The sequence below is a fragment of the Bactrocera latifrons genome, unplaced genomic scaffold (assembly GCF_001853355.1).
Source record: "Bactrocera latifrons isolate USDA-ARS-PBARC rearing strain unplaced genomic scaffold, ASM185335v1 scaffold_85, whole genome shotgun sequence".
In the NCBI taxonomy this organism is placed as follows: Eukaryota; Metazoa; Arthropoda; class Insecta; order Diptera; family Tephritidae; genus Bactrocera; species Bactrocera latifrons.
In genome coordinates, this window is record NW_017537545.1 from 677,728 (window position 1) to 688,911 (window position 11,184).

General features: G+C 38.3%; 1 protein-coding gene across 4 annotated transcripts in view; it reads right to left on the bottom strand.

Annotated features, from left to right (window-relative positions):
- Positions 1-11,184, bottom strand: part of LOC108977200 (bifunctional heparan sulfate N-deacetylase/N-sulfotransferase) — a 264,059-nt gene that overhangs the window by 148,900 nt on the left and 103,975 nt on the right. For 3 of the 4 annotated variants that reach the window (XM_018946782.1, XM_018946779.1, XM_018946781.1), the window contains exon 4: positions 1,109-1,154. The gene's annotated coding sequence lies outside the window, so the exon portion shown is untranslated. Of the gene's footprint in view, positions 1-1,108; positions 1,155-1,248; positions 1,547-11,184 lie in introns of all 4 variants that reach the window. The other variant, XM_018946780.1, reaches the window with a different exon arrangement.

An 11,184-nucleotide genomic window follows, 5' to 3' on the forward strand; every position in this document is an offset into this window, starting at 1 on the left:
AATCCAACGCAGGATAACTCTTGCCAACAGGTGCTACTTCGGACTGAGTAGGCAATTGAGAAGCAAAGTCCTCTCTCGACAAACAAAAACCAAACTCTACAAGTCACTCACAATTCCCGTCCTGCTATATGGTGCAGAGGCTTTGACGATGTCAACAACGGATGAGTCGACGTTGCGAGTTTTCGAGAGAAAAGTTCTGCGAAAGATTTATGGTCCTTAGCGCGTTGGCCACGGCGAATATCGCATTCGATGAAACGATGAGCTGTACGAGATATACGATGACATTGACATAGTTCAGCGAATTAAGAGACAGCGGCTACGCTGGCTAGGTCATGTTGTCCGGATGGACGAAAACACTCCAGCTCTGAAAGTATTCGACGCAGTACCCGCCGGGGGAAACAGAGGTAGAGGAAGACATCCACTCCGTTGGAAGGACCAAGTGGAGAAGGAGCTGGCTTCACTTGGAATATCTAATTGGCGCCACGTAGCGAAAAGAAGAAACGACTGGCGCGCGGTTGTTAACTCGGCTGTAATCGCATAAGCGGTGACTACGCCTACCAAGAAGATTGAGGAAGCTTCGAGATGTAGAAGTTAAACAGAAACGGGGAGATATCACGAATGATTGGCGACCGCTGTGGCAGCTAAGACAAAAGGCGCACAAAGTTCCCACTCATTTTAGGTAATCCCAAAAATGACTACTAAAAGCCAATATTTCTTAACAGTATCCCGCACGTAAAGGCAACAACAAAGTTGTGGGGTTAAATTAGTTCAGAAGAGTATGCGGATAACTCATCTACCGCTATATTCAATGCAAACAAGTTCTGTTTTATATATTTCAGATTAGCGTAACCATTGTGAATGGTTCAAATAACAAATAAAAAACTCATTTTTTCTTGTATTTTTAAAACTTAAGACTTCAACTCAATTAAAGTAATGTATAGAGAACCAAAATAAGGTGTTACAACAGCGTTTTTTAACTCGAAGGAAGAATTTATCCACTAGGAAACTCTATTGCGCATGCGTCAGAAAATATGTTGACGCAGGGTTGGTTGTTAATTTGAAAGCTACATTTTTTCATATACCATATTTGACGCTTACTTCTACTTACCTTAATTTTTGTGATGGAAAGGTTTTACATAGTATATCGCGAATTTCTGAAATAAAAAATAAATATCCGAAATTAATATTTTACTTCAATCAATGTTGTTTATATTATATACAATTTAATTAGCATATCCACACACTTACGTAAATCTATAGCGAAATAATATTTATTATAATTTTCTATGATCGGACGAACGCTGTATGAGAAGTGCTTCGACGGTTGGAAAATGAACCTTTCAGGACAACAGCTCCGACAATGGAAAGGGGGTATTTGACTACGCCGTGCCGTAAAATGACAGTTTGTGGCAACAGGTTTCAGCATCTAAACATCTATAAAGCGTCCTGGCGCGAAAAGCTTAAAATGCTGTATAGCAGGATATCGGCTCAAAATTTTACCAGAAGTTACGGCACCAACCAAATGATTTCAAGCCCGTACAGGTTTCTGTAAAGACAGAAATGGAAACCTGATAACTGACACCCAGAATAAACTCGAAATTTGGAGAGAATATTTCTTACTCATACTACTAAATGGCGATAGCGACGGACAACCAATCTATCGTGACAACATTGTCGTAATGCCACTCCCCCAATACGAGGTAAACATAGCTCTAAGTTAGCATAAGAACAAAAAAAGGTCCAGGGCCCGATATTTTAGCGACAGAAACTTTAAACTGCGAAACTCATACGAATATGCAGAATGATGTTGAGCAAAATCATAAACTCCGTCAAAACCCTAGAAAAGGTTATACGTGCCGCTAACCTGAACCGCAGTGCCACTGTCTATTTTAAAAGTACATTGCTACTGAGTTATGCAAATGATATTGACATTGTAGGCCTTAGCAACAGAGCCACGAAGCCTTTCCAGCCTCGATAACGAAGCGAAGGGGGTTGGCTTTGTGATAAACGATAAGAAAAAGTACCTGGAGGCCACACACAAAGGCTCCTCATGACAGTTATTAATTTGAAAATTAAGAAATTTGAAAATAAGAAATTAAGAACTTTTTATATCTTGGGACCAGCATAAATTCCATCAAAAATCTTTAAAGGCTCAAATCAAGCGCAGAATAACTCTAGACACCAGGTGCTACTATGGGATCGGTTAAGAATTTTTAAGCAGATTGTCTTATCAACGAGCAAGAATTACGCTCCATAAGCCTCTCATTTTTTGGGTTTACATGGTCTCTGGAGCCGTCCGCGCGAGCGATGAATACAGAAGACGATGGAACCACGAATTATATAAGCTCTACTGGACAAGGATATATCTAGGAGCATAAAAATGCACTGGTTAGGTCATTTCGTTTGGGTGGAAGATAATGCTCCAGCAAAAACCTCCCTCGACTCGAGACCCATCAGTAAACGGAAGAAAGGGCGGTCACACATTCAATCGAAATACCAAGTGCATTTACGACCTGTCTCCACATGCGATGAAGCGCTGGAGAGAGCTCTAAAAGGCAAAGTTTAATGTTCTCGATCCAGACCAACCCATGGCTGTAGTGGCAAAGAATAAGAAAGCCTTGAATTTCAGTAAAACGTTAAAGTACATCTAGGTGTTTAATGTTTTTTCTTCTAAAGTAACCTAAGTCAATCATATCGGTTATGAAACTGGCTTTTGAGTCCGTCGTCCTCTAAAATCAATTATTATAAATTGCTCAAAGTCCCTACAGTCACCACGATCCATATACATAAGTACTCGCATTAAAGTCTGATTGAACAGTTGGCAATTCAGTGCGAAATTAAATTTTAGCGGCGAAATCAATGAATCGGCGGCGGCTCAGTATTTCAGTATCAAAAGGAGCATAAATACCATGGATTTATCAATTCGACAGTTGTTGATTAATAAATTTACTATGCAAATGTAATTAATCTTCACGCTTGTATAAATTGACCACGAGAACGCGTGATGTAATTAACACGAACTTTAATGTACATGTATGTATGTATGTATATATGTTTGTAAATGCGTCAGTTATGATTGGTATATTACGCAGCAAAAATTGGCGGAGATTTTGAAAAGCGCTAGGAGACTAGTTGAACACTTCTCTTATTTTGAGTTTGTTAAAAGAACAGGAAGATTTAACTTGAAAATCCTCAACTCCAATCGAAGTTTTACTAAAGTAACTATTACTGGCCCAATTCTTCAAGAAAAGTCTTCGGGAATGTTTCAAACTGAGCTCACTTGATCTATTACGAAAATAGAGGAAGTCTATCATTAGTGGACAATGTTAAAGTAAAAGTCCTCTCTAGAATCAACAATAAAACAAAAGGTGCTAGCCATTCGTGAAAACTGGAAGAGTAGTGAATCGAACAAACAATTGGCATAAAACAAAATTATGCGTAGAATCGTTTAAACTTGAAATATAGCATCATCGTTGCGCTTAAATTATTTGGTACTCTCAATGAAACTACTTACTAATGTCCGTTATGCTTTCTACGGACAGAAACTCAAGGTTTGGTATAAAATGGATTCCAAATAACATATGTTGGTTTTGCGGTAGAGCTGGGCATTTATAGAGGAAGTGGAAGACAATATCGTACTCCCTTCTGGTTTGCAGCTTTTTAGCGCATGCTCTTCAAAAGAACAATGTGTTGTACGTTGGCTATAAATCTGTATACCATATACTGTTTCTGCACCTATTTAATAAGTCCTTTCTTCTATTCCTGTCATCCTTGGGCTACTGTTTCGTAATCTTGCAGATGGTTATTGGGTTCACTCTACTCTGAGCTTTTTGTTCAATAGCACAAGTCTACAAATAAAAAGCGAAAAAATGCAACTGTCTTGGCTATGCGTGCATCGTTATCTTTGAAGGTTCCTAAGTTTGAATTAGAAGGTAAAAAAAAACATCACGTACAGTTTTCCAGTTACATCAAAAAAAAGTCTCTTTGAAGATATATTTGAAAAATGCCCTGTTGACTAATATACTGACAAAATTTAAAAATAAAAAAAAATTTTTACTTTATGTAAGACATTTATTATATCGTGTAATAATTACATATAACTATTGAACCTGTTCTGTAGATTTCCTTTTTGCAAATGGCGATTTTTTCTTGTATTCTCTATTACTTTCTCTCATTAGGAACCAACAATAATCCCCCATCATTGCAGGATCCCAGCGGCCTTGATATCTCTGTTCCATTGTTAAAATATCTTGGTGGAACCTCTCTCCCTGTTCATCACTGACGGCACCCAAATTTTGTGGAAAAAAACTCAAATGTGAATGTAAAAAATGAATTTTTAGTGACATTCTGCAAAACATTCTTTGGTAGTTTTCCAGCAACTCGTCGATTAGTTCCTCATACGTGTTAGACTTTTTGTTTCCTAAAAAATCCGTTTTATGTGTAAAGGGGGCAGCAAAACCTTACGAGGGTCAACTNCTACAAATAAAAAGCGAAAAAATGCAACTGTCTTGGCTATGCGTGCATCGTTATCTTTGAAGGTTCCTAAGTTTGAATTAGAAGGTAAAAAAAAACATCACGTACAGTTTTCCAGTTACATCAAAAAAAAGTCTCTTTGAAGATATATTTGAAAAATGCCCTGTTGACTAATATACTGACAAAATTTAAAAATAAAAAAAAATTTTTACTTTATGTAAGACATTTATTATATCGTGTAATAATTACATATAACTATTGAACCTGTTCTGTAGATTTCCTTTTTGCAAATGGCGATTTTTTCTTGTATTCTCTATTACTTTCTCTCATTAGGAACCAACAATAATCCCCCATCATTGCAGGATCCCAGCGGCCTTGATATCTCTGTTCCATTGTTAAAATATCTTGGTGGAACCTCTCTCCCTGTTCATCACTGACGGCACCCAAATTTTGTGGAAAAAAACTCAAATGTGAATGTAAAAAATGAATTTTTAGTGACATTCTGCAAAACATTCTTTGGTAGTTTTCCAGCAACTCGTCGATTAGTTCCTCATACGTGTTAGACTTTTTGTTTCCTAAAAAATCCGTTTTATGTGTAAAGGGGGCAGCAAAACCTTACGAGGGTCAACTAGAGGTATATTATTGATGTTAGCTTCACCCGGCACGAAATTACCTCTTGGCGGCCAATCTTTTATTTTGTAATGTGTTTCTGTTGCTCTACTGTCCCAAAGGCAAAAAAAACAGCAGTATTTAGTAAATCCCCCTTGAAGCCCAAGAAGAAGAAGTCCTATGACTTTAAGATCACTACATATCTGCCAATTGTATGTGTTGTAGTTTGTGCAATTCAAAATCAATGACATACTTTCATAAGTTTCCTTCTTATCAACAGCGTGGGAAAGTGGAATTGAAGATTTAGTGTTGCCATTATGTAGCAAAACGGCTTTTAAACTTTTCTCAGATGAGTCTATGAATAAACGCCACTCTTCTGGATTATATTGATAGCCTAACTTCTACATAACACTTGCAGGATCAGTACAAAAGCAAATTTTATCTCGTACTGTAAAGAAAGAGGCAAACTCTTCATTACGTTATCTAAACGCGGTGACCTTTGTACCTTTGGCCAGTAAATTCCACTGCTGTAAAATTGACGCTAAAAGTTCTGCATGTTGTTTAGATAAGTTAAGGTCACGCACTAAATCATTAAGTTCAGGTAAGTTTCATCTTCGGAAATCTGATACACAGGAAACTCTTTGCTTCTTTTACGGGATATAATATTCTCTTCTATAGCATTATCAACAGCACCACGTCCAGGTTCTGTATCTAAGTCCTGCGGCAATGGTGAAACGGGAATTGGTAAATTTTCGCCATGAAGACCGGGTCGTTTAGCTGAAGATATGTCGTTTAGCTGAACGTTGTCATACAAAAATAGCAATCGGTAGCATGGTTTGTCGGCTCACACCAGATTATCGGAATAGCAAAGGGCATTGATGATCTATTTCCATAAAGCCAGTGGCTTAAGTTTGACATACAAGTCCGGCAACAAATATGAGGAGTCCAATTCCGATCTTGATTCACTATAGGAAAACCAAAATACTTGAGATATGCTAATTCAGTCACTTTAGTTATTAATCTGGCATGAGATTTAGGTGTATACAAGCCACAAACATAACAAAATGAATCAGTCGATGTATTACAACCACGTTTTCGTACTTTAGACATTTTAATCAAAAAATCTCACTTTCCACGGCTATCGCAATAAATATACAACTACCTTCAAGTTTTAAATTGATAAAMAAGAAAKARTACAGATAAGACATACGAGAAATGTCATAACTACTCTCGACAAACAAATAACTCAAAGTATATATGGATTTGGCGCAAGTAGAACAAAAAACAAAAAAACACCAATAGCCAATCAGTTGCATATTGCCTGTAGACTAGTGTAATAATATAGGTTCTCTTTTGCCTCGGATTAGACTAAAGGGTAAACTAGCTTTGACAGCTCGTCTGCCTTTTTGTTACAGAAACTGTTCTTGTGAACGGGCGCCCAAATTATGACCAAGTCGAGTCGACCTTCTGGTAGGCTTCAGGCCTTTCTGCACTTGTTTACTACATTAGAAATAATCTTTGGTGTCGACAAAGTCATCAATACCTCCTGGCTGTCCATGTACAGGTATATAGTTGCTTTCTGTATCATTCAGTAGTTGTTCAATAGAACTTCACAGGCCTTGTCTACACCTAGTACTTGGGCTTAGAAGATGCTGGTTGAGTTTGGTAGACGGACTGAAAGAAATGTCGATATCATTGAAGTATACTACTGCCCCACTCCGCAGTACATTTTGCTCCCGTCGGTATAGATAGAGGTAGTATTCTATTCTTCTACAAATGCTTTTCTCCATTCACATTTTGAGGATAGGCTCAACCGAAAGTGACTATTGAAATACGATAATAAGCACACTTCACAAACTTTGAAGAACGATTGGAGAACTGTATAAAATGTTACTTAAGAACGCTAAGCTTCTCTATTGGCTCCTGAATGGTTCACTTTTAAAAATTAGAGAAAGGATTAGTTTTGTAATCATTCTCTAATAAATAGATTCACAATTTTTGTGTGTACTCAGACTAAAGTGAATACCTATACAACTAACTTCCTTACATGCATTGGGTATAAAAATTTGTATGGCATTCGCGTTTAGTATGCCTTACTTTTTTCAAAATAAATTCGCATTTCCCAACATTTGACTTGTGTCCACAATCTTAAAAATACAATTTGCTTTCCACATAAATTGAATTAATTTCCACCAACGCAAAAGAAAAGAGAAATTCAAATTTTTCGGAAAATGCATTGCGAGAAGATAAAAATTTATATTTTTATACACACATTTGTTTGCTTGTGAGTGCTGTTGTTGATGAGATTTAAAATTTGTGACATTTTAAAAGGAGACAGGCAGGCGGCGATGGTGATAATGATAACGTGGGAAGTCTGTGAAAGTTCAACCGCCGCAGGCAAGCTTCCGTCCTTCCCAAAAAAAAAAAAAAAATATAAAAATAAAAATCACATTTTCTCGAGGGTGTTAAATAAGCATCATTAGACAAGATTGAGCGATGAGGTGCAGGAGACTCTAAAGAACACAATGCATAAGCGAACAAGTGATAAAAAGGGAAAAAATATGAAGCTGTAATATAAAATGGATTCAAGAATGAAGTTAGCATCATGGCTTAGCGCGTTGGGAGTAGCTGTTTATGGAAGTCAACGAGTGAATAGACAATCAAATAAAACCTTCTTATATGAATTTCAAGGGGAACGTAGTGTTTTGACGTAATCTTCGCTGATTTGGGTTTATTCTGCTGATTGCCTCATTATTCATATATTTTCCATTAACAGATTTTTATTTAAATAAGGGTTGGGGTTACAGCAACATTCTTTGGCATTTATTTTTTGAAGAAGAATATTGGCTGCGACTCCGTCTCAAATCATCTTTCCGTTGAGTCCAATTTCCGATGACTCGCTCAAGCATTTCGACTAGTAATTGGCGATCGACATGCGTGACAATTTGTTCGCACAGACTTCAGACTTTACATATACATTAAGTCAGAAATTAACTTCGTCGCTGAACAAAATTTTGACTAGAAACGTCGGATTTTCTTGAAACTTTTCAAGATGGGATTGCGAAGCGATGTTGCTTGGGAGGGTCGAGTGGTTCTTGCACAAGCTGTACTTTGTACGCTTTCAATTTAAGATCTCGACGTAAAATGCGCCCAGTTGTTCCATACGTCAGTCCGAGTTTCTGCGTACGGCGCCGAATCGAATCTTAACGGTCTTCGTGCACACTCTCAGCTAAATTTTCTTCCCTACGGGCTGGACGTGGTCTATTCGATCGAATATTTTCCAATAGTGAATGCTAGGTCGTCATATGGGTGATGGTGTCGACTTTGCTTTTCCCGGACTCTGATGAAATCGACGCTCGATCTCTATTTCCAACAAGACGGTGCGGCACCTCAAGTTTGACCAGTAAACATGGTCACTTTCCGTGCAAAACTTGACCACTTGTTAATTTCAAGAAGAGCCCTAGTCAAATAGGCGTCAAGATCATGCAATTTAAATCCTAACGTAGTTTCGTTTCCGCAGGGATATGTTAAATCAGAGGTTACGTCGATCAGCCAGCAACGTTCGAGGTGCTCAAAGATAACATTCAGCTCAATATAGCCGAAACTCCAGCCGAAATGCTGAGCAGGATCATCGAAAATGGCGAAAATTGGCATAAACGGATGGAGATATGCAAATGRAACAATTTTGGAACAATTTTTTTTTTTTCCATTTTAACAGTTCATGTTCATTTTGGTAGACTCTTTATATCATATGGCAGAATGAGTTGAAGACCACCTTAACGTCTTCAAAAAGCTGGAGTTTACGAGTTCAGTAGCTAACTCGACTAGACTAACCGACTTGGCAGAACGACTTGGCAGAACCACTCACACATTTTTAGACTTTTTACGTAAAGACGTCGAAGTATTAGAGCGAATACCGGAAAAACTGACTTCTTTTGCTGAACTTCCACAAGGCATCCCATGTTTTTTATTGAACTTTCCAAAGGCATCGACTCATTTAGATCGTTCTAAGTTTAAAAAAAAACGTATGTATATATGCAGTGTTGCCTTGGCAATGTCCAATCGAAAATCATCATGCTAGTATCGGAAGAGTCGCAGACCCTCTTGGAAGTTCTGCTGCTGAAGTTAAGCCTTGTGATCATACCTTCGATCAAATGATCTTTTGTGAGTAAATTAAAGATGATGCAATAATTTACCGTAAATGGTAGTCTTATAATGTCTAGACGATGGAATATACATATGCTTGAGGTACGAAGAGCTCAACAAATGGTCTATGCACAGACGGTAAACATTATCTTTCATTTGAAGCCAAGCTATATTCGACAGCATCCTCCAGCAGGACATACACAAAGCAAGACAAATGCTCCCTTTATGAGCTGAAATTTGTGCTAAAGACCATGGAAACATTGGGAATTTCAGTTTAAGGACCTTTTATGACTTTAAACTAAAATTGTCTTCATTTTATTTTTTTTTGTTTTTTTTTTTTTTTTTGTTCAGCAAGCTTCCAACGTCACAGTAACAAGTTGCTGGCAAACAATTGTTGGAATGCAGTCGGTGAACGGAAATTATTTGGTAGCATATTTCCTCTTTGTTCTAACACACACGCTGCACTTCGAAGAGCGGAAGAGGGCATGACAATTATTTGTCAAACTGTTCCTGCCAACTTTGAACTCTACAAATACGTTTACGAGCACACAAATTATCGCACATTCGCACATTTTTAGAACTGCAACTGAACGGCGCAACAGGAATCGACAGTAACCCCTTCGGTGGACATTTACGTCCGTACTCGCAAGTAAAATTAAACACAGACACACACGCACACGCACACATAAAAGCGTTAAACGAAAGAATGTGTCTTTGGAGTGGGCTAAGGAGCTACGTTTTGTGCTCAACGCAACACCAAAAACAAGCAAGCAACTGGCGCCACTTTGATAACAAGCTTCTGTGGGGGCAAAATATTATACAACAACAATAACAATCACAACACAGCGGAGCTCACTAGGCTATCTGACAGGGAATGCTCGATAACCGCGCAGGGAGGGCGGCACTTTGTTGTTGGTGTATGCGAAAGTGAATGAGAAAGTGTGAGTGTGTGTATGAGTGTTTGTATATGTGTGCGAGCGTATGGCAAGTGCTGCCAGCTGTAGTGGCAAGCAATAGCAGCAATCAGAAAGTTATTTAAAACTTTCTCAACTCAATATTTACATAACTTTTAAGTTGAATATTTAGAAATGAAATTTTAAGGACACATTTCAACAGTAGCAGCAACAACAACAACAGCAAAAAGAAGCAAGCAGCTAACGGCAAACAGCAAACGGCAAACGGAAAAACAGCAAACAGCAAATGGCAAATAGCAAATAGCAAAAGTGCCAAAAGCAACGACACTGTACGGCAGCAAGAACGAAAACAAAAGGCAACAACAACAAGCGGCCAACAGCGATATCAGTAATTCTGCACACAACCCCACGCATGTAAGTATATATGAAGGCCTCCGTGCATGCGTGTGTGTGCGTAGTTATGGAGAGTGTAGCAAAGACTTTCTTGAATTGGGTTTGTTTAGAAATTTATAAACAGGCAGCGAGCAAATGTGCTTTGCATTTGAGTTCCATTAGTTTAAGTTTACAAGTAACGGCGCAAAGGCGCGCGTGTGTGTGCGTGTCATTTCATTTTGGCGCAAATTGGAATTATTATTAGTTGCAAAGCGTCAAAGTTGGGCACAAGCTGTACCGCCACCACACCGCCTACAAACTGGCTGAATGCGCAAGCCGAGGGCGATGCAACAGTCTGCTTTTTGATTGCAGCGTGGAGAGGGAAACGAGCACGTAAGAGAAGTGAAGAAAAGTTTTCAAATTCCATTGAACTGTAATAAATTCGCCTCAGTGGCAATTCCAGTCAATTGCGGCATTTATTATTGCGCATAATCAAAGTTAAAGTACGGTATAATAATAGAGTATGTAATGGAGGCGAAAAGAAATACAGCATCAAAAAAATAGTTAAGAACAAGTAAGGAAGGGCTAAGTTCGGGTGTCACCGAACATTTTATACTCTCGCATGATACAGTGATAATCGAGATTTCAGGCGTGGTTGTGAACCGATTTC